The sequence below is a fragment of the Antechinus flavipes genome, chromosome 2 (genome assembly GCF_016432865.1).
Source record: "Antechinus flavipes isolate AdamAnt ecotype Samford, QLD, Australia chromosome 2, AdamAnt_v2, whole genome shotgun sequence".
Lineage (NCBI taxonomy): Eukaryota > Metazoa > Chordata > Mammalia > Dasyuromorphia > Dasyuridae > Antechinus > Antechinus flavipes.
In genome coordinates, this window is record NC_067399.1 from 53,978,042 (window position 1) to 54,002,071 (window position 24,030).

Below are 24,030 nucleotides of genomic sequence, written 5' to 3' on the forward strand. Positions count from 1 at the left end.
TTTCTCTCAGAGGAAAGGTTATGGTGCAGAGAGATTAAGTCATTATTCAGTCATGGACCCACTTACATTATGTTGGAAGGAATGCTGGATCTGAAGTCATGAGTTCAAATCTCAGCTTGGACCAAATTTGATTCAGGGGTGTCTAATCTGGAAAATGTTCTGGATTTCAGCTGTGTCCAAAAGTTAAAAGAAAACAAACAAACCAAAAACCATGGTTTCTCAAATAACATTCAACAAAATTTCCCCTGAACTTCGGCATCTGGATGTCCTGGCAACAGATTTCACATGTCTCTTCTATATGAAGTCCTTGATTCTCTCAATTGCTTATCTCCTTCCTCCCAAAGTCTTTGTATATATTTGTATATGTTCACTTTCTTTTTATGCTATATATATATTAACATATACATTTGTTGTCTCCCATTAGAATATAAGCTTCCTGTGAGTAAGGGCTATCTTATTATTATTTTTTTTTTGTGGTTATATCCCTAGTGCCTGGCACATAGTAGATATTAAAAATGCTTGTGCTATGCTTGCTTGTTTGGTTGATTGAGTTTAAGTTTTATAATCCCAGTTTTACAGACAAAGAAACTGAGGCACTGCCAGGGTAGATGATGTGGGTCTGAAACCCACGTTTTCTGATTTTCTGATGCCAAATGTGTTATATTTTCTACTATCCAATGGTTCCTCCTAAGTTATACACTCTGTAGGCTTCAGTTCATTTAGTAGTAAAATAAGTAGATTAGTAGATCAGTTTGATTTAGTCCTAAAAACCAAGAGTATTAAGTAGTAGTTAGATCTCTAAGAAAGGTAAACCTGTTGAATGATCTCAGAATCAATATGGAGTGCAGAAGGTGGTGGAGGTGGTAAGATCACCAGGCCTGGCATTTGTAGGATGGGGATTTTGTTTCAGAACCGACCGAGCGTATCCTTCCCAGACGCACCACATTTGGTGGAGAGGAAATTCCAGGAATCACCAAACACACAGATGTACAGACACACACACCGCAAGCCGGGAGCAGGGACTAGGATAGGTAGCAAAATACCCACAGGCATCCAGGGTGGGAAGGTAGCTCATGTTTTCCAAGCTAACTTGGTTGTTCCTGACACTTAACAGAGCTGACCCTGTGCAGTTGCTTTGTGTATTTTGGGTTGACAGAATGCCTTTTAAGGGATATGCAGAAAATTAATCTCTCTCATGAGTTGTTCCCACGATTAAGAAGATGTTCCTGTAATTAAGATCTCGGGCAAGAGACGAGGTTCCGACAAGCAGGCTGGGTGAGACTGACTCCCTTCTTTAAAGCTACTTGTCTGCAGTTTATAAAAGCAGAGATGACAGTTTCTTAAACTGGTCCCTGGACCCCAGAGCTGCCGGGAGCACTTACGGGAGAGACGGCATGGGGATTTCAGGTGATCTGGCAAGGCAGTCCAGCCCTTGAAAGTTTAGTGACTAAAATGGCTCTCCTCCCTGTGCTCCCCTTTTGTGTGTGTGTCCCTGGGGAAAGGTTGAAGCATTAGTTTCTGCTAGAAGCTGCCAGAAGTCTTAGATTTTATACAGACCAAAGGACTGGACAGGGATGACTCATTGTTAACAAGGTCAACAATAGCTTGTGTCCTTGACAACACTCCCCAAACCCTCCCCAGAGGTTGTGGAACACCAATAAGGAAGGAAGGAAACAAATACTTATTAAGCACCCTCTCTGTGTTAGCTAAGCACTTTGCACATATTGTCTCCTTTGAGAGTCGCAGCAATCCCTGGACTTTGGGGCTTTTATTATCTCCATTTGGTAGTTGAAGAAACTGAGACAAACAGACTTGCTTAGAATCACACAAAAACCTCATTTGAATTTATGTTTCCCTGGATCCCAGGCCCAGTGATTCCTAGTCCCTCACCTAGCCAGCCATCATGGTATCACTCATCAACTGTGTGACTTCTGTTTGCCTCCTTTTCCTTAACTGTAAAATGGGGATAATAATTGTACCTATTATATTTGTATTATTATATTATTATATATTACATATAATGTATATATATAAAGATTGTTATGAGAATCATGGCATATGATATATTTATATATTATAAAAATTACATTGATAATATATAAATCTGTCATATTTATTTATATATTTATAATATATAAATCTGTCATATTTATGTATATAATATAAATATATTTATAGTCTTAGCATAGTATCCGACACATAATAGGCACTACTATGTAAGCTATTATTGTTATTATTTTATCATGATCATCATTATCATGGGTCTCTTCCATCAATACCAGAGTGTTTTTTGGTAACTGTCTCTGTAATTGCATCTAAAATTTATATACAAACATTCTGCAGAGGATGGGATGGTTAGAAAAGGGTCTGTAAAAAGGATGGAGAAACACATTTGACTCTCCGTTGATCTAATCCCCATATTCCTTGGTTCCTCTTTGCCAACTCTTCCCCTTTCTCATCTCTCAATCTTCCATTTTATATACTGGATATAATTCTAAGGCTATTGTTATCTGTCAAGATATTTAAGGAAAGATATAATTGGAAGGCAATGGAATCACCAAAGTCCTTGCCTGGAAGGTTAGTGATCAATATCAGATGGCCCTATGCATGCAATTAAGAACATCAGTCCAAGGCAATCGAATTGAGTTGATTCTATCACATCATTGACTATTTCTATGTAGGGATAGCAAATACTTGGACATTCAGAGGAGGCTGTTCGTCAATTGTTCTCATCTCCTTGGCAGATGCAAACACACCTCTCAATGACAGTAGGGCTACAGTGAATGATGGAGCAATGGTTTTCCAAGGTGGCTGATGTGATAGGTTGGCCTTGGAACAAGGGTACACAAAGCAGACCAGAAAGAAGGACAGATGGTTTATATCAGTTGTCTCAAGCTTGTCAAAGACTCTTCAGCCTAATTAAGACCCACTGGCCTTTGTCTCTTTTCAAAATAAGACTTATTTAGGGCTGTACTCTTTACAAGAGAAAATTAATAGGCTGTGAAAAAGGGAGTAGGCTCCTGGGGCCTGGTTCCATCCATTCAGTAATAATACCCCAAAGGCTGGGAATGTGCTAGAGACTCCCACGTCCAAGCTCTTCTCCTGGAGGGCGGCCTTGTATAGAAAGTCACTTCCATTGCTTTAATGAAGTCTCATACTCAAGTTGAAAACATTGGAGACAGCTCTGTCCTCCCCCTTTCCCCAAGCCTTGCCAACCTAGGTCTTGGAAGCTCCCATTCTATTTTCCTGCAGTTTGCATTTTGCAGATGACCATAGTTAATCCCATATATAAGATGCTTAGCTGTTAATAGCTTTCACCTGGATGTGGAAATTCACTGCCCAGGGCTGTCACGGTTTGGTCCTTGAGACAACAAGCTTTTATTATCTGCCTACAATGTTCCAAGCATTGTGCTAATTCCTGGGGATACAGAGAAAGCTACAAGATCACTTTCAAGCTTTCAAAGAGAGATTATGTACATACAAACAACTGTGTACGTAGAACATATTATACAGGGAGTTCCCAAAGTTTTAGTGCAGTCTTAAGACTTGGGTACATCCTGTATGCAGAGCTAATGAAAAGTAACTGCAGAAGGAAGTTGAGTTTCACCTGAGTATTTCATGGTGTTTTTCTTTAACTTGAGAGGAAAATCTAGTTGCAAAAGGTATGGTATTAGAAGTCATGCTCATGATTTGACTTGGATCCAGAAGCAATAGTTTTGGGGCCACATGAAAGCAAAACCTGCCATCCAATTTGTCGTGGTGAGTTTTCTGGGGACACTAAAAGGAGACAGATTCGGGGGGGGGGATCAGCCTGCCCATCAGGGAAAAAAACTGTCTGGGCCCCATGTAGAATTTCTAGGGGAATGGGATGACTGTGATCACATGTGAATATGCTTGTGAATTTACCGAGAGTTTCAGAATGCTTATTTTCTTATGATGTTTAAGCAAACAGCCCAGGCATGACGGCCAGGCTGGGAGTTGAATTGAGCTCATACGTGATGCTGACAGCTCTGGCCCTGGGGTTCATGTGAAACAGACAGTGGTGGTCTCTAGGGCGTCTTCCCTTCAAAGAGGTGTCGAAGGAACAAAAGATAATAGAAAATAAGAAATCCAGGATAATGGGAGAGGGCTGCTCAAGGAGAAGAGCGCTTTGGGGAAGGTAGAGGAAGGGAATTCCCTTTCAGGGACCATCCTAGAGGGCCTTCCTTGGATCTGGGAATAGAGCAAGATTAAATTCCTTCTCAAGTCCTCATTAAAATGGTCCAGTCAACTAAGGGTGGTCGGGCAAGACTCCTTAATGTAAGGGATCTGTAGAGTTGGTGGAAATGTATCTCAAAAGCCTTTGTGGAGCATGAGATGGCTTTTCCATTTCAGGGTGTGATGTGATGTGGCTCTGATGTCATTGACATGGGCAATGTATGGGACTAACATTAAAAAACCAACATCATAGAAAACATCACACCTTGTAACTGGCAGGAGAGGGGAGGAGGGGCTCATTCATCACCTTTTATTAGTTGGGAATGGAATGGCCAAACTCCTGTTTGTACTGCAGAATTTCACTGATTAAAAAAAGGGGGGGAGTTAAACATAAGATTTCTTAATAAGTATGAAGTTTGTTCTTAAGAGAACATCCAGCCCTCCTGAATATATTAAAATATATCTAAAAGGAGGTATATGAAAGCACTGCTTTGTGGTACACAGTTATACCCAAAACTTTGCCTTATTGGAGAATTGTGGAGAATTCTGGTTACTTTCTTTGTCCTGTGCCTTCTCCTCTTCTCTCTCATTAATATCTTTTTTAGTGATTCTGTCAGCTCTCATCAAGTTGGCTACCATATCTATAAATAAAATATATTTATCTGTATCAAATTTGTATATTCAGACTCCCTCTTTCTCTTGAGCTCTAGGACCAAATCATTAACTTTTTTTGTGAATGTTCTCTACTGAACATTCCATAGAAATCTCAAACTCAACATGTCCCAAGTAAAACTCTTTATCTTTTCCCTTAAACACATCTCTCTTCTTAACTTTCTTATTTCTGTAAAGAACACTGCCATCTTTCCATTTCCAGGTTCAAAGTCTTAAAGTCATCCTTGACTTTTACTCTCACTTTTGATCCCACCAGACACTTAGCTACCAAGTATTGCCATTTATGCCTTCTCTTCATCTTGAATACCCTCTGTGCATTTATACAACTACTCTAACTTAAGCCCTTATCACATCTATTGCGACAGTTTCCAGTAATTCTCTGTGCATCCAGTATATCTCCTTTCCAATCTATACTCCATAGATCCAACACATGAAATCATGGATCTAATCATGTCACTCTTCTTTTTTAAAAAATTATTTTATTAAAGCTTTTTATATACAAAACATATGCATGGGTAATTTTTCAACATTGATCCTTGCAAAACTTTCTGTTCCAAATTCTCCCTTCCTTCCCCCCATCCCCTCCCCTAGATGGCAGGTAGTCCGATACATGTTAAATATGTTAAAATATATTTAAATCCAATATATGTATACATATTTATATAGTTATCTTGCTGCTCAAGAAAAATCAGATCTAGAAAGAAAAAAAACCTAAGCAGAACAAAAATGCAAACAATAACATAAAGAGTCACTCCTCTTCTTAAGAAGTTCCAGCAGCTCTCTATTGATTCTAAAATCAGATCCAAATTCCTTTATTTGACTTTTAAAACCTTCACAGTCTGACTCCAACTTATATCATTCCCCTCCATACACATTAAGATCCAGATAAATTGACCTACTCACTGTCGCTCATGTACTGACATTTCATCCCCTATCTCTGTGCCTTTACCTGGAATGGATAGAATCCTTCCTCATTTCTGCCTGGTGGAGTTCCTAGCCATCTTTAAAATTCATCTCATGTCATCTCCTATAGATGAGTTCTCCTGATCTCTTTAGTTGCTTAATGCTTGCCATAAGTAGTTGACATACTTTATGACTGCTTATAGAGGTACATATTATTTCTCTCCCCTCTCCCAAATACAAGGTCCTGGAAAGTAAGAACTAGTTCAGTTTTTTTCTGTGTGCCTAGTGTAGAGTAAACAATAAATACATACATACATATATATATATATATATAATTAAAAAATATATAGTAAGAATGATTAACAAGCACCGTAGGAAAAGCAAAGGTAGGAAGGGACCAGATTATGAGGGGATTTAAAGACCAAACAGAAGATTTCATATTTGATCCTAGAAGTGACAGGGAGCTATTGGAGCTTACTAAATGAAGTAACAATGACAGTCAAACTTGGTTTTTAGGATGATCAATTTGACAGCTGAGTGGAGGATGAATTCTAGTAGTGAAACATTTGTGGCAAGCAAACCCTCATCAGATTCTTGTAAGGATCCAGGTTTGAGGTGATGAAAGCTTGTCCCAGAATGGTGGCAGGGTAAAGGAGAAAAGGGAGTGTTTAGGAGAGATGTTTTGAAGGTACAATTGACAAGACGTGGCAAGACATTGATTTTCAGGGATGGGAGAGAAGGAAGAGTTGAGCATGACACAAGTTGTGAGCCTGGGTGGCTGGAAAGATGGTGATGTTTTTGGCAGTTAGAGGAAAGTTAGGAAGAAGGGAAGGTTTTGAGGAGAACATAATGAGTTCAGGTTTATATATGTAGTGTTTATGATATCTTTGGGACATTCAGTTAGAAATATCCTTGTGGAGAAGAAAGATAGAGATGTGAGACTGGAAGTCAGGAGCCACTTTACAGCTAGATAAATAGATGGACCCAAGCTACAGAATGAGGCCGACATTTCTGAACACAGCCACAGGAACTTTATTCTGTATGTTTCTTATAAGAGTTGTTTTTTCCCTTTTCATTTTCAATTGAGAGTGGAATAGGAAAAAGAGGAAAAAATACTTATTAATTGGGGAAAAAACCCAATTATGAAAATGAAACTCTCTGCAATACCAGCTATTCACATATTCACTATGTGCCTGACAATCTATGTCAGATCCAATGCCTGCTTCATTCTACCTGATGCTCCAATCCTAAATTTGGTCCTAGCTGAGATCCTGGATTGACTTCTCACAAATTGCTTCTATTCTCACTTTTTTTTAAAAAAAATTAAGACAGGATAGTGGTTCTCCTATCATAGAGATTACCAGAAACTAGTAGCTATGGGATTACCACATCAAAAGAAATGAGAGAGAAAGTTGTAAAAAAGATTAGAATCACTTCAGAGAAAAATATAATAGAATTTCATGTCAGGATCTCAAATTATTTGACCCTATGACTATTTTTGGAACATTATTATTGGAATTGTAATTTTCTCCATTTGTAGACATATCTAGAACTTATCTTTTTTGAACATAAAGACTTTGGCTAATTTTTTTATAAATCATAAACTCATATTTGGAATCCTGATACTTATAGATTGGTGTTTATTGCCAATGACTGGCAATCAGCTTTATTTATTTTTAATCAATAGTATTTTATTTTTCAAATGCATGTAAAGATAGTTTTCAACATTCATTTTTGTAAAACTTTGTGTTCTACCTTTTTCTCCCTCTCTTTCTTACCTTCCCTGAAATAGCAAACAATCTGATATAGATTAAATATGTGCTATCCTTTTAAATGTATTTCCACATTTCTCATCCAAGAAAAATCAGACCAAAAGGGAGAAAACCAGAAGAAAGAAAAAAATTAACAACAAAAAGTGAACATACTATGCTTTGATTCACATTCACTCTCCATAGTTCTCTCTGAATACAGATAGCATTTTCCATCCCAAATCTATAGGAATTTTTGGACAGTTTTAGATCTCACTGATAGAATTCTGTGCATTGCCATGCAGCTAAAGCAACAATGACAAGTGCTATAGCAATAGGAAAAGAGTCTTGTGTACCAGTCTCCTTTTCATTTGAAGTTCAGATTCTTATGCTTTGGATAAAAAACACAAGGACCCTTGATTTGCTTAGATTTAGCCCTCTTTATTGGCTTCAATCTAGTGGTAGTCATCACTAAAATTCTCATGATTCTGGAGAAGAAGGATTTTGTCTTTCAATATTTGTTTTAATGCTTCACTTCCATGTGAAATGTTTTGTGTCACTTACAAGAAGAATCAAGGTGTTGTTTTTCTTCAGAAAGAGAAATGCCATTTCATAGCCAAGTCCGATTTTGCCATGGAAAAATTTGTAAATGCTGCTTAAAGAAAATTCTTTAAAATTCTCGGTGTCTCCCAATCCCACTCCCAAGTAGGTGAGTGAATTTTCCCTCTCCCCATGAGTGCAATTTGCCAAAGGATTCACAGGCAGGTTCATAGATTAGATGTGTCATCCATCAAATCATTCACTTACCATTCTTTTTTGAACACTAACCATATGTAGAACTCTGAGGAATGATATGAGAGGATGAACAACAGGAAAGAAAGAAGACATGGTTCAAGCCTTCAGGGAACTTACTCTTTAGCTGGGCAGATAAGATAACAATATTACAGCATTAATCAATATGCAATCACTGACACATGATTGGTTGCTACAGAGGCAGCATGGTATCATAGATAGAATCCTGCTTCTGATACTTATTAATTGTGCAATTGAGAGCAAATTATCAGAGCTATAATTAGCAGTTTTCACACCTAGAATGAGAAAGGGGGAGATATGTCTAGAGGTCATAGCAGACACATTAAGATTATGACCCTGGTCTTGCTAGAAATAGGAATGGGCTATGGAGAATCAATCTAAACTCTCTACCCAATGAACACTTTTCAAATACTTAAAGGTTCCATTGGGCACTAATATTTTATGGTTTTCAGATGAAAGTAGTTTGACAAACTTGACATCTATAGTCTCCAGGTTTTCCATTTGTAAAAGTTGAAAGCAGCTAGAAATAGATTGATTCATTTGTATTTTGGTAACCACTAAATTCATGTTTTTAAAAATTTGCTTTTAGTGTGTATTCAATTTATGCAAGTTGATAAAATCCTATTGATTTCTTCAGTTAGATATTATTTTGCATGTAATTAACCAAGTCTTGGAAAAAGACTTCCCTTTTATGCTCTACTATAATTCTTGTTCATCATTTTACTTTGCCACCTTTGCTGGCAGATGTATCTGCCTATATCTGGCTATTCTAATTCTCACCTTTGAAATCTGGCACTTGACTTTTGAAAGATATGCCCTTGACTTTAGTCATTTGGAGAGAGTATTAGATGGAGAGTCAAATGAGACCTGGGTTCTAATCCTGGCCCAACTATTAACAAACTATATGATTTTGAACACTTTCTCTCCCTAAGCCTCAAATTTGCTTCCCTATAAAATGAAGAGATTGGAATCTCTAAGATCCCTTCTAGCTCCAAAATGTCATGATCCTTAATAGAAGAAAGAGTAATAAGACCATCCTGACCTACTTCCAGAGTAAGTGAGAAGAAGTAATGTGTGAGAGGTCTGAAAGAGTAGGAAGGGATCAGAGCATAATGGATTATTTTAAAGAGAGGATTTTATATGAGATCTTAAAAATAACCGAAAGATACTAGAATTCAGTGAATGGTTGGTGGAAACAGGGAGACAGACAGAGACAGACTTTTGCTTTAATATTAATTTGACAGTTGAGTAGGAAGTGGATTGAATAGGAAGTGTATATATATGTTTGCTGAGGCAATTGGGGTTAAGTGATTTGCTCAGGGTGACACAGCTAGAAAGTGTTTGTGGCCAGATTTGAACTCAGGTCCTCCTGACTTCCGGGCTTGTACTCTATCCATTGCACCACCTAGCTGTCCCTTAGGAAGAATATTTCAAAGATAGAATTAACAGGAGTTTGCAAGAGATTGGATATGAGGAGTGGTGGTGGAGAAAGAGAATGAAAAGTCAAGGATAACACCTAAGTTGAGTGAACTTGGGAAATTGGGAAAATAGTGGTATCCGCAATAATAATAGAAAAGTTAGGAAGAGGGGAGAGGTCAAGGAGAAAAATAATGAATTTCATTTTCGACATGTTGATAGCCTACATGATAGCCAGTTAGAGATGTCCAATAGACAGGTGGAGATAGGAGACTGGATGTTCGCAGAGAAGTTAGGGATGTACAAGTACATTTGAGAATCATCAACATATACAGGATAATTGAAATTATGGAAATTGATTAGTTCACTAAATGAAATACTATAGAGAGAGAAGAGAAGAGGGTACCATGTAGAGTTTCAGGAGACACACAGGATTAATAGAGTGACCTGGATGGAGACTCAACAAAGAAGACTAGGAAGGAGCAGTGAAATAGGTAGAAGGAGAACCAGGAAAGGATAGTGTCGTGAAAACCTAGAGAGGAGAATATCTAAAAGAATGGGATGATTGATAGTGTCAAAGGCTGCAGAGAAGTCAAGAAAAATGAGGACTGAGAGAAAGTCCATTGGATTTGACCACTAAGAGATCAATGGTAACTTTGGAGAGAGCAGTTTCAATTGACTGATGAGATCACAAGCCAGAGTAAAGAGAATTAACAAGAGAATAGGAGGAAAGGAAATGAAGGTTTCAATTGTGGATATCTTTCTTAAGAAATTTAATCATGAAAGGGAAGAAAAATATAAGATAATAGCCAGCAGGGATGGGTGGGTCAAGTGAGAATTTTTTTTAAGGTGGAGGAAACTTGGGCATGTGAGAAACAGGATATAAAGGAGACAACATTCTGTAGAGAAGGGGATGAAATGGGAACAGTTGTGCAGGTAGAGGGGCTTGCTTTGGCATGGAGAATTGTTCCTCTTTATGTGACATGGGGTGAAGGGGCTATAGTGGTAGAAAATGTCTGAATGATGTAACACAAAGAGGAATGGAAAAGAGTCATTCCCTTTGATTGGTTTCAATTTTTTTTTTCAAGAGAATTAAGGGAAGTTTGAAAAGGGATGAAACGCTCTGGAAAACCTATTGTGGCAAATAGGATAGTGAATCAGTTAGGGAGGTGTAAAAGAATTGCCTTGTTGTAGTAAGGATTTAATTGAGATTATGTAACAAATTTGAGCATATCTCTTCAGCAGAAGCATTTGTTGTCTGTGAAACAAATATATCCCTAATATGTGGGGAAGGAGGATTTTTCTTTATTTTTTTAAATAAATTTTTATTGATATTTTCTGTTTTTTGTATCCCAGTATTCCTTCCCAGTGAGCTACCAGGGGAATTTTTTTTTGAGGCAATTTGGGTGACTTGCCTAGGGTCACACAGCCAGGAAGTTAAATGTCTGAGATCAGCTTTGAACTCAGGTCCTCCTGACTTCAGGGCTGGTGCTCTATTCACTGTACCCCTAGCTGTCCCAAAGGAAATATTTTTTAAAGATAAAAAAGGAGAGGAAAAAACCCCCAGCACAACTGATCAATACATTGAAAAAGTCTGAAAACATGAAGAATGTGTAATACCTGCGGATCTTCACACAGGAGTGGGCTAGGGATGTCCTTTCATATCTCTTCATTCAATTCCTGTTTGACCTATATAACTTTGTTGCATTTACTTGTGATTTTTTTGCGTGCTATTGTTCTTTTTTATTTGTACTGTTGTAGTTTTTAATATTGTTTTCTTGCCCTTGATTACTTTGTTCTGCAATAGTTGTACCAATTCATATCTCTATCAAAGAGGAGAATTTTTTTTTAAAACTTTTCTATGTAATTCTCCGACGACTTGGGTGATATTTATACCATCACAACCACCATTATCACCATCACCATTACCACTGTCACCATCACTATCAACATCATTATTATTATCATCATCACCATCATTACCACCAACATTTATTAAAGACCTTTTATGTGTCAGGCACTGTGGTAAATACTTTACAAATATTGTTTCACTTGATTCTCACCACAACCCTGGGAAGTAGATATTTTCCCTCCATTTTACAGATGAGGAAACAGACAAATAGAATTAAATTACTTGCATGTGTCTGAGGATAATAACATTGACAGGTCCAAGTCCAGCACAGGAGATGAGGGCTAGGACATAGGATCTTGGGAATACAAACATGCAAATGTTATCTTCTCTGACCCTTGTAACTCTAAGATAAAGCAGCAACAACTATTATTTCCATTTTCTTTTTAAATGACATTTTATTTTTTCAAATACATGCAAAGATAGTTTTCAACATTCATCTTTGCAAAACCTTGTGTTCCAATTTTTTCCCCCTCTCCCCTTTCCAAGATAGCAAGCTATAGATTAAATGTACAATTTTTCTAAACATATTTCCATATTCATCATCTGTGCAAGAAAAATTAGATCAAAAGGGGAAAAAACAGGAGAAAGAAAAAAGTAAACAAGGAACAACATCAAAAAGGTGAAAATACTATGCTTTGATGCAATTCAATCTCCATAGTTCTTTCTCTGGATGCAGATGGCACTTTCCATCATAAGTCTATTGGAATTACCTTGTATCACTTCATTATTGAAAAGAGCCAAATCCACCACAGTTGATATCACATAATCTTCTTGTTCCTGTGTACAATGTTGCCTTGATTCTACTCACTTCACTCAGCATCGGTTCATATGAGTCTTCCCAGGCTTTTCTGAAATCAGCCTGCTCATCATTTCTTATAAAACAATAATAATCCATTCCATTCACATGCCATAACTTATTTAGCCATTCCACAACTACTGGGCATTCATTCAGTTTCCAGTTCCTTCCCAAGTAGTATTATTCCTAAGACAAAGTTTACAAGGGTTGAGGGACCCTTTCTCTCACTCCAAATTGTTCCCCTTCTTCATCTTTGATGCTAGCTCCACTTTTCTCTATAGAGATGGGAGTCGTTAGCCATTACTGATTCACAGAAATTATTGTAATTTAAATTAAGTATTTTTTTGAGCATGTCAGGTGAGGTAAGGTTTAGGAAGCGGTAGGTGTAGGGAGATGAGATGGAGATCACTGAGGCTCTTTCATGAAATAGTCTTTGTCTTGATTTTGACATTATAGTGAGAAAGACTTTGGTTTTGAAGTTGGAGAACCTGAGTTTCACATCATGGCTTTGCTTCTTCTATGCTACTTCTATCATTTTGAGGAAATCATTCAATTTCTCTTAGCTTCACTTTCCTCATGTGTTAAAAAAGGTTGGATTAGATGATCTTTAAGATCTCTTTTACTATAATAACTTGTTGGCTGGTCTCTAGGGGCCCCAGACTTCTTTTAAGTTTCTAGACTTACCAGAATTCTGCTGGAATGGTAGCAGGGAATTAAAAGAAAAAAGTTATCCCACAATTTTTACCATTGGAAAAAATGAAAAGAAAAAAAAATAACATGAAAGTTTATCTCTGCCTTTTTTCCCTTTAAAATTTTTATGGAGATTTTTCTCTCTTTCCACCCTCTATCCCCTTCTCCCTGTAAATTTAGTTTGGGTTTTCAAAGTTTCTTTCATTCTTTTCCCCCCTCAAATGTAAGGGAAGACTTGATTATGGTCAGGATTGAGGCTCTAAAGATTTCCAGTCTGGTCCGAAAAGGCTGACTGTTTATGCAATCCAAAATTCTTCCTTTTTGAATAAAATTTACAACCCTCTGAAACAGCTTGCAAGGCCGACCTCCCAGGCTTTGATTCCTTGTCGAGTTTTTGAAATGCATATTAGCTCGGAGACTGCTAACAGACTGAAATAATTACACTCCAAGGTAGGTGTTAATGCCTTTGACATTTGCCGGCCAGTTGTCTTCATGCTTGTGAGAAATTTATGTGCCAACTGCTTCGGTGCCTGCCAAACTGTATTCTTTCCATCCCTCTTAAGAGTTACCATCCAGGCTGTCAATGTATGACAGTTATCGTTAACATGCAAGACAACAAATGAAGAATTTATGTTTGGAGACGCAGCTGTATATGCCCAAATATACATGTTACAGTGCAAATGTTTGGTCTGCGAGTTTTAATTATAGGAACCATAAAGTTTAATTGTGGGAAGCATACATTGACTATTAGACCTGGGAATGTCCTTAGAGATTAGTCCATTTCTCTCTTTTTAGAGACCAGATCCTGAAATATTATCCAATTTGTTCTTCTAAGGACACAGATAGTTTGAGATAGAGTTGAGTCTATAGCAACAAAAGTTGGCTTTGTCGTATATGGATAGACAAGGAGTTCTTAATCTTTTTGGTCCACAGACCCCTTGAATAGACTGGAGAGGCCTATAGACCCCTTTGTAGAACAAAGTTTTAAAAAGTATAAAGTAAAAATATACAGGACCAAAAATGAAAGCATAAAGATGCATTTTTTTTCCTTTTCAAGTACACAAATTTCTCTCTCATCCTGAAATTTTTCTTCAAACCCCTTGGATAACCATGGACTCAAGGTAAATAATTCCTTGTTTAGAAAAATGTCATAAAATTGTTATAAACTCAATCAATTCATAGAATGTTAGAGCTGGAAGAAATCTTAGAGATCATCCATAAGGGAATTAAGGGAAACACAATGAGTTGACCACAATTTTTTAGGGGCATAGCTCAGGAGTAGAACAAGGTTTCCATTATACCAGATGACTTATCTCTTCAGAGTAAAACAAAAAAAATGAGACTGATTTTTTTTGTATTGTATGTATCATAGATTATAGAGCTAGTAAGGTAATCTTTGGTATCAAATCCACTAGGATGCCTTAGAAAGGCTGAACCAGAAGTCTTTCTTGATGAAGATGTTAATGAATATAATTAGAAGGGATCTCAGAGGCCATCTGGTTCAACCTTTATATTAGATTTTTCAAGTTGACTTTGACATAGTAGACAGAATGACAGTGTTCATTGAAACAAATAAGTAAAATGTAAAAGAAATGATCTGGAGATTTGCTTGATCAGGAAAGACAGCAAGTGAGCTTCTTGGGCCAATATTCTCCCAGAATGCTCTGGTGGTTCCCCTACTTTTCCTTGTTTCTTTTTAATAGCTGATTAGAAAACCATAGTTATGCAATGATTTAGGGCTAGAGAGGACCCTGGAGACTTTGCCTAACTCCCTCATTTTACAGAAAATGGGCACATAAAGAAATGAAAGGACCAATCAAAATCATTCTCAGTTGTACAGCCGAAATTCAAACTCACATTCTCTGATGGTTTAGGTGATGTGGCAAGTTTTGCCTCATTTCCATACTGATCATCATAATAGCTGATATTGACAAAGTATTTCAAAGTTTATAAAATTCTTTAAAAAGGTATCTATGTTTATAATTCTACATATATGTAAATATAAATACATACTATACATACCTAAAAGTATATACATTATATATACATATAGATACATATGTAATGAAAGAACAAGTATGTTTATATATATTCAGATTTATATACATTTATGTACATATATACATATGTGTGTGCATATATAAACACACATACATATTCTCTCATTTATTCTCACCTGAGGAGTATTACAGGTATTATTAGACTCGTTTTACGAATGAGGAAATTGAAAGTCAGTAAGATTTGATGATTTACTTATAGTTATTTAGCTAGTCAATGCCAAAGACAGAATTTGAACTCAGACCTCTTTTGGTTTCAAAGTACATTCTCATTACTACCGAACAACACTATCTCTCTAAAAATGAATAACAGTTGACATTTATATAGCTCTTTAAGTACATTCTCCATACAGAATCTTATTGGGTTCTTGCAATGACCATGTGAAGCAAAATCAGGGCTGTTAGAACCATAAGGTATAAGAGCTGGATGTGACCAGAGAGGCCATTTTCTCTATCTCTTCATTTTATAGAGGAAAGAAGTGGCGGTCCAGGGGATGTGATTTGTCTAATATTGCACAGTTGGTCAGTGGCAGAGCCAGGCCTAGAAAGCAGATTGTCTGACTCATCCAATGCTGAATTATTTTACTATACCAAATTGTTCAGTATCTCTCAAGATAAAGGTCGGAGTGTAATTGTTTCCTTCAGATTTTGGGTTTGAATCTGGATCCTTTATTCCTTGACCATGCTATTGTATCCTTTCTGTGTTACCAAAAAGTTTAGACTAATTGATTTTTAATGTTCTTTCCAGCTCAAAATCTCTGATCCTATTGCCTTGTCTCTGGTCATCTAGCAACCATATTGAGTCCATTTCTTAAAAATGGCCTTCGGATGAATATATACCAGAGGATTTTTATATTTTATCTGTGAGGTTCAGGTCCATATGTATGAGTTTACACACATAATCTTTGTCTATACATGAGTTTAAACACATAATCTTTGTACTTTCCTAGAGCCATAGTATGTAGAAGAAGAAGATACTCATCAAATTTGCCAATGACATCAAGCTAGAAAAGGTAGCTAATGTATTGGATGATAGACTCAGAATTCAAAAAGAATCCTGAAAGGATAGAGCACGGGGCTAAAACTAACAAGGTGAAATTCAATAGGGATAAATGTAAAGTCTTATACTTGGATCCAAAAAACAACTTCACCAGTACCAGATGGAGGTAGGGAAGCATAGATAGCAGTTACTCTGAAAAGGGCCTGGGGGTTTAAGTATATTATAGATTCAACATGAATCAGCAGCATGATGTAGCATCCAAAAAAAATCTAATGTGACTTTTGGTGAATGTCCTTGAGACCATAACATATGAGGATTGATCGACAACTGACTATCATTAACACAGAGAAAAGAAAAACTGGGGGGTGATGTGAAAATGGAATACAAATATTTGAAGGGCTCTCATATGAAAGATGGATTAGACTATTTTTGTTTAGTCCCAGAGACTGAAGTACGAGTAATGGGGGAAAGCTGCAAAGAGAAGATTTAGGATGGCTATAAGGGGAAAACTTCCTTACTATTAGAACTATCCAAGAGTAGAATGGGCTGCCTCCAGAAGTGATAGGCTCTCCCTTCTTGGAGGTCTTCAATCACAGTCTGGATAAATACTTGTCCGGATGTTACAGTGGGAATTCATTTCATGTTTGGGTTGGACAAGATGGCCCCTGAAGTCTCTTCCAACTCTTAGGTTCTTTTTTTCTGTGACTTCAGAGACTATCTAGAATACTCCGCTTCCTTCACAGAGGAGGAAACTGAGACCCAGAATAGTTATATTATTTATCCGAGGCCACACGGGTAGTAAGTAGCAAGGTTGGGATTCAAGCCCAGGCCTCCTGAACACAAATCCCATAATCTTCCTACAAGACTAAGCTGCTTTTCTGACATATGGGGATATTGTCTTCTAAATTTCTCTTATTCTCTCAGAAATTCCAGCACCATCTGCATCCTGATATTCACATTGGTTAGCCCATTGAATGCCTCTGGCTAATATAGATCAAAAACCAAAAACGAGGTCAAGTTTCCCCCCATGATATATAAGGATTTACTGCTTTTTCTCAAAAAATTCAATATCACTGTATAACAGTTATTCCTCATTAACATTAATGCTTTTGGGCAGAGTCATAGAAGCCAAGAATATCTACCAGAAGACAGGAGAATTGCTTTTCCCAGGTGGCGTTTGCCAGTGATGGCATTAAAGACTTTCCATGTCACGGGTCCTGGGCCTCCATTGGTGAACTGTATAAATGCAGCCATCAACTCTAAGGTCTAGTGTTCCAAATGGAGGTTTGGCTTGCTTTGTAGGCAAAGCCAGTGGCTGGCAAACTGTGAATGCTTTAGTCCAATGGAACCAAGGAGGCTGCCAATGGACCGGAGAACAGCTTAAGCACAACTCAGTGGAAACACCAAGGCTGGGCCAAGAGAAGTGAACGGCATTCTGTCTCCCTGAGATGCTTAAATGAGCGTCAGAAAATACCTTTCTTGGGATCCTCTGATCTGGTGTTTGAAGATTGGAAAGAGGTTGCTTTTATTAGCAGTATTATAAATTAATTTATAATTATAATTATATATTTATATATAATATATAAATATATAATTATAATTATAAATTAGCAGTATTATATCACTTTCTTAAGTGAGTTACTGGTCCTAACAGTCAAGAGAAGATGTCTTTGTTTCAAGTGTCAAGTGTTAGAATAGATTGAAGTGCTTTTTTGAGGGATCAGTGTTTTCAGTCAATCACCAAATATTTATTAAGCACCTATTATGTTCTAGGCACTGGGGATAAAAATACATGCATATGTATTCTTTATTTGATTGGGGAAAAGAAAGAAGAAATTATGCATATTAAGTATTCACTGGGGGCACTGAATATATTACAAATATTATCTCATTTAATCCTCACAACAATCTTGGGAGGGAGGTATTGTCTCCATTTTAGCAATGAGGAAGTTCAGTGACTTGTCTAGGGTTATACAGCACATAGCTAATAATTATCTGAGGTTGGGTTTGGATTTAGTCTTTATGATTCCAGATCCAGTGCTCTCTCCACTGTTCCACCTGGCTGCCTAGAAGTATGGAGTAATAATAGTAGTAGCATTAGTAGGAGTAGTAAAAGTAGTAGTAGTAATAGAAGTAATAGTAAGTAGAAGTAGCATTAGCAGGTAATAAGAGTAGTTGAAATAATAGTAGTAATAATAATAACATTAGCAACAATAATAGCATAATAGTAGATAGTAGTAATAGTAGACAGTAGTAGTAATAGAAGTAACATTAGGTAGGACTAGCATTAACAAATAATAGGAATAGTAATAGAAGTACTAGTAATTAGAAGTAGCATTAGTAAGTAATAGGAATAGTTGAAATAATAGTAGTAATAATAATAATAGCAGTAATAGTTGATAGTAGTAGTAATAGAAGTAATATTAGGTAGGAATAGCATTAGTAAATAATAGGAGTAGTAACAGAAGTAATAGTAGGTAGGATTAACGTTAGTAGATAGCAGGAGTAGTAATAGTAATAGTAGTAATCGTAGCAGGAGGAATAATAGAAGTAATAGGTAGTAATAGCATGAGTAAGTAGTAGTGTATTAATAGGAGTAACAGTATTAATAGTAGGTAATATTAACATTGTTAGGTAGTAGGAGTAGTAATAGTAAATAGTAAAAGTAGTAGTAGAAGAAGCTAAATATATAACATAACAATATATAAGAATTTTGGAATTCTTAAGAAAAACAAAAATAAAAACAACCTGATGAGTTCAAATCCAATCTCTGACATTTATTAGCTGTGTGACCCTAGGCAAGTCACTTAATCTAAGTTTCCTTATCTGTAAAATAGAGATAATACTAAAACTTACTTCCTAGGGTTGTGGTGGGGATCAGATGAGATGTTTATAAAATGCTTAGCACAATGCCTGGCTCATAGTAGGTGCTAGAATGTCACTTACAATGATGCTGATGATGTTTATAGAGTGCTTCTAGCATTTGGGTTTTATGAGATTGATTCTGTGATAGGGATTAAATAGTAAGAAGGCCAGAACTTGGAAAGCCATTCCTTGGGAAGAATTTGGTAATGAAGACAATAAATTTAAAGTTAGAAATGATCTGTCTTTTTTGCTTGGTCTGCTTTATTCTTTTTTTAAACAATGGCCTTTTGTTTTCAAAATATATGCAAGATAGTTTTCAACATTCACCTTATAAAACCTTGTGTTCCAAATTTTTCTCTTTCCCTTCTCCAACTCCCTTCCCCTAGACAGCAAGTAATCCAATATAGGTTAAACATGTGTAATGCTTCTAAACATATTTCCAAATTTATCATGCTGCACAAGAAAAATCAGACCAAAAAGGGAAAAAATGAGAAAGGAAAAAAAGCAAGCAAACAATAACAATCTATATTCAGTTCCCATAGTCTTCTTTCTGGAAGCAGATGGCTCTCTCCATCACAATCTATTGGAATTGATCTGAATCATCTCATTGTTGAAAAGAGCCATGTCCATCAGATTTGAATATCATATAATCTTTTTGTTCCTGTATACAATGATTTCTTGGTTCTGCTTACTTCACTTAGCATCCATTCATGTAAGTCTCTCCAGGCCTTTCTGAAATCATCCAACTAACCATTTCTTATAGTATAATAATATTCTATAACATTCATATACCATAACTTATTCAGTCATGGTTATCTGCTCAGTTTCCAGTTACTTGCCATTACAAAAAGGAGTGTTCCAAACATTTTTGCACATATAGGTCCTTTTTCCTTTTTTATGATCTCTTTGGGATACAGACCCAGTAGAGACACTGTTAGATCAAAGGGTATGCACAGTTTGATAACCCTTTGAACATAGTTCCAAATTGTTCTCCAGAATGATTGGATTAGTTCACAATTCCACTAACAATGTATTAGTGACTCAGTTGTCCCACATCCCTTCCAACATTCATCATTATCTTTTCTTGTCATCTTAGCCAATCTGAGAGGTTTGAAGTGCTACCTCAAAGTTGTTTTAATTTGCCGTACTAATAGTAAGTCTATAACAAAGAAATAAAAGAAAGAAGAAAATAGTTATAGTGGCTCTTTTTGTGGTAGTCCCAAATTGGAAACTAAAAGACAGTCCTCTTGTTAGAGAATCACTTAACACAATGAGGTCTGTGAATGTGATGATGTGTTCTTGTGTCATAAGAAATGATGAAATGGACAATTTCTGAGGAAATTTTAAAGGCTTTATGAATCAAAATGGAGTAAAGTGAGCAGAATAGTTTAGTGATAATGTTATAAAGAAAAACAATTCTGAAAGAATTCTTCCATAAGCCACAAGTCTAAAGGAATAAAGATGAAATATGTCACATTTAAAGATAAACTGAAAATACGGGGACATACATATTCAGACATGGTTTATATGGGAAATTGTTGCTCCAGATTAAGCAGCTGTGCATTTAGGGTTTGTTTTTGTTTTTAAATTTTTCTTTTTAGGATTGTACTTTTTAATTGGCTCACTAAGGGTAGTGGAAGGACAGTTTAAAAATGCTTATTCACTGAAAAAAAATAAAGTAGAAAGAGTTAATTCCAGTTCTCACTATTTTTTTAATAGAGTAAATAAAGGGACTCTTAATCTGGTCCACAGATAGATTTCGGGGGGGGAGGGGAGGTCTTTGAATGTGGAAAATGTGACATCAGGTTTTGCTAACTTCTAAATGAAATCTGGCATTTTCTTCAATTATTTTGAGAAGGGGTCCATAGATTTCACCAGTCTGCCTAAAGGGGTCTACAACACACAAAAAGTTAAGAATCTCTGGCTTAGATGATCTCCAGGGTCCCTGTCACCCTTCACATTTTATATTTTAATGTCCTAATATCTCTGAAATTCTATGTCCTAAAGTCTTTTTAAGCACTCACATCCTGACATTTATACATAAATGTTTCTCAGACATTTATATAGCTCATCATTTCTAAAACACTCTACATAGATTCTTGATTCTTCTCCATCACCTCACACATCAAAGCAGTGGCCAAATCTTGATGTTTCTACTTCTGTAACACTTATCTGACTCCTTGTTTTTCTCTCCCCACACAATCGCCACTGTGTTCAAACTTTCATTCCCTTCTGTATTACTGCAGTAAACTTTGACTGGTCTCCCTGCTTCAATTCTTCCTCTTTATTCTATTCCCTGCACAGAGAGTTTCCTAAATTGAAGGTGTGACCATGTCACTCCCATACTCAATAAGCTCCAATATTGCCATAGTCCCTGTATTTAGCTTTTAGCTAAATTAGCGCTCTCCAACGTACCGTTCCAATGTTCTTATATGTGAACTCCATAAATGGCCTTTTAGATTTTTTCACTCTCATACCACCTCCTTTTTTTTTTTTTCTCTTCCTCTTTGCCCTGTCTATTCTTCAGGATGGGAATTGACTCCTAGCTTACATCAGCTTCTTAGAATTGCTTGTTTACTTCAAGACTGTTCAAGACTTCTTTTACACAAAATCTTTTCTCGTCTAGGTGCCCTTACCTCCCTTCTCCCCTCCCTGCCTCCTCCATTCACTTGTATTTACTTAATATCTGCTTATTTTTGTACTTGTCTCCCTTCATAAAATGTAAGCCCCTTGAGCATTAAGATGTTTTCATTTTTCTCCTTGTATCCTCAGTTCCTGGTGCAATATCTGCCTCAGACAAATGAAATACTTAGGATGAACAATAATTCTGATATGGTTTCACTTTGTGATAGCAGCAATCATGCTGTTGTGCTTTTATTGAAAACAGACTGATTCCGAACATCTGATTTTGATCAGCAGAAACTCAACTGAGTTAGTTTCTCCACCTTAATTAGTTCTCGGTCACTTGAGTGCTAGATTTCATATCATACACATGGGTTCATTGTTGTCTTTTGTTGTGTTTTAATTCTGTGGTTTTAAAGAATGGATATATTATGCCAGAGAAAAATCTCTTAAAGAGCACAGGATTCAGTTACTGTTAGCAATAATGCAGTGGCTGTTAATGTGGAGAAGTAAAATATTTCAATCATCATTCAAGATCACGCTTAAATTAGGACCAGTCACACTAAAACACCAAATTAAGTATGATCGAAGATGAGGAAAAAAAGCCAATAATTGACAAACTATTGCTAGGAAGCTGCTTAATTAGTGATCAAAAAACAAAAGATCCTTTAAAGAAGGATCTGAGAGCTGAAAGTTATTACTGATTCTTCTACAGAGCAGTGCAGACCTTTTGAGGTTGGAGAGCCATGAAGAGATTAGTTTAGAAAAAAATTTTTTTTCTAACCACAGATTTAGAGAAAAAGCTTTTCTTGAGTAAGACAACACAAAGGCTGGAGTATTGAAAAATGGAAAAAGATAATTTTTCCTGTTGAAGCCATATTTTAATTCGAGGTGAGCCTCTAAGATCTAGACATTTTCTATCAGCCTGTACAACAGCTAACCCCCAAATATTTCAGGATATTTTTTTTGCTCATAAGAGGCCTATAACTCTTGTCCCCACTGATGATATGTACACTTACAAACATATTAATATTCTAAAAAGCAGAATTGGTCCAGTGTTAGAGAGATTATCAAATAGAGATGGAATATTCAATATGATTTTGTACTATATCACATATAACAAAAGGCATATAAACTTATATGAGAGTTGGATAGAAAAATGTTTCAGTAGAGGAGAATTCATTTAATTTAAATCCCAATAAGAACCCTATGGGCTATAAGTAAATCTAGACCTGGAACAATGTACTGTTCATCAAGGTATTTTTAGTGTCTAATGTAATAATTTCAAGATGAATAATTGAAGAATGTATTGAGATCTTGTGAACTCAATTTAAAATGATATGAAACAGATGACTGCCACAAACCCATTAAATATTGAAAGATTTTTTTAAACGATGCAAATAATCATAAGGATTGCTGTCAAAAATTTTATTTTTTAGTTATTTTGCTTTGCTTTGAGTAATTTACATCACAGTAAAAGTTGTCATCTTGAATATTGTCACTTTAATTTATAAACTCACTGTTTTTTTTTTTTTTTGGACAGATACAAATAGATTTTGATTGGTAGTTTTTCACATTTTTGTCCTCACAACCACTCTGTGATGTGAGTGCTGCATTGATTATTATTATCCTCATTTACAGATGAGAAAACTGAGGCTGAAATTTAAGTAACTTGCCCATGATTGACATAGTCTTTGAAGCAGAGTTTGGTCCTGTGACTTCCTGACTGTAGGAGTAATTATTCATTTTATAAATGGGGAAACTAATAAAAAGAAAGGTTAAGTGATTTGCTTATGTATACATATACAAATATATACGTATATATGTATGTGTGTGAGTGAGTGAGTGTGTGTGTGTGTGTGTGTATGTATATGTTACCTACTACTATTGAAAATCAATTATTTGAATATAGGTTGATTGCCCCCTCAAGCATTTTTCCATGTATGTCATGAGGTGGGATTAGTTGCTATTATCCCAGGATTTATGAAAAAGTTATTGACATCCAAAGCAATGATTTAAATATTAGGAACTTGCAATCAAGGGTTGGTTATGGAATGTTTATTTGCTGGCCTTCCATGTTGTTTGCATGTATTTTTTTATGTCCACCTTAAAACCAAGCATATTTCTTGAGAAACTTCCCAAGGTCGTGCCCAGAAGTGTAGAATCTTATAAAATTATAAATGTGCTTTGCAGATGTTGAGGGGTTATAAAAATCCTTCTTCAATATAAATTGTTTGTAGATATCCTTGGTCCTTCTTGCTGATTATTTATTTTTCTTGACTGCTATTAGTAACAAACATCTAACTTGGCTTATGAGTGATGAGCTGTGGGGTCTCTAG